The sequence below is a fragment of the Mycteria americana genome, chromosome 6 (genome assembly GCF_035582795.1).
Source record: "Mycteria americana isolate JAX WOST 10 ecotype Jacksonville Zoo and Gardens chromosome 6, USCA_MyAme_1.0, whole genome shotgun sequence".
Classification (NCBI taxonomy): Eukaryota; Metazoa; Chordata; class Aves; order Ciconiiformes; family Ciconiidae; genus Mycteria; species Mycteria americana.
In genome coordinates, this window is record NC_134370.1 from 63,492,121 (window position 1) to 63,493,356 (window position 1,236).

Sequence of the window (1,236 nt, forward strand, 5' to 3'; positions counted from 1 at the left end):
GCAACTGAGGCCAGGGGGGTCGGGGGGCAGATGTAGAAGAAGAACAAAAAAGAGCCATGCTTGGAAAAATTGAAATGTCCATTTCTATACTGTTCTGTCGATACCTCAAAGAAAGAGGGCGGAGGGAAAGAAGAGCTCAAAGGGATAAAAATGAAACCCCTAGTTTCTGACCCTTTTACAGCCATGACTGGTGCATGCAGCTACCACACACACCTTGCAGAGCCTGGGTTTAACCTTGCCTGCACTGGGAGTCTACCCTGTCCCCCTCCATCCCAGCGTAACAGCACAGGACGCGAACAGCAGCTTCGTGCATGTGTGCGCCTGCGTGGGTGTGAGCGTGCCCGACGGGAGAACAGATCCTGATCCCCTTACGCCTTTGCCGAGCTGCGAGATACTGCCTGCCTTGCCCAGCACTACTTGGCAATTCATATCAGCTGTGCTCAGACACGAAGGGCATCCGAAGGGGAGGCAGGTAACAAACCTACTGTAGGTGAGCTCCAGCAATAGGGACAAGAGCTACAAATGTGACTAGTGACCTTAGTTGTCTTGATTGTGGGGTTACTGCAATCCTGAACCACCTGGAAGAGTGAGAGTCCTGATTTCTGGAGGATATGAGGGTGGGTGCTCAGCTCTCTCAGAAGAATCAGGGTTTCAAAGCCCTTTACTGCTTCACTTGGACATAGAGGATCACTAGGCACTTTCTTGGTCTGGGAGAGAAATATATACATAATTTTATATATATATATATATGTTTACACATACTTGCAAACATACATACACACACTGAAGTGATCAGCTATTGAAATTTATAATTTTTAATATCTGCACCCTGAAGAAGATCTGAAGAGAGACACTAAAAACTAATCCCACTAATTCAAGATTATCTGGAGTCATGATCAATTTAGTGACACTTCATTCTTTATATCCAGTCACCAAATATTTATATATATTGATGGCTGGGAATATATATTTCTATGATGATTAAGAATTTTTTTCCTACAACTTTCACAGAGGAGAAATTGATGATGTTGGAGCATTCCACAAACCAAATGTGTACATATTATCCAGTGTAAATAGGGGACTTTGTCTAATACCTAGAGTATGGTAACTGTGAATTTACCAGCATTTTAGCCATATTATTTAAAAAACTATGTTGCTTGATTTTCTTATATACTTGGGTCTCATTGAAACACGGTAAGCACAGTTACTTAAAGCCATTTAACTTGTTACACAGGG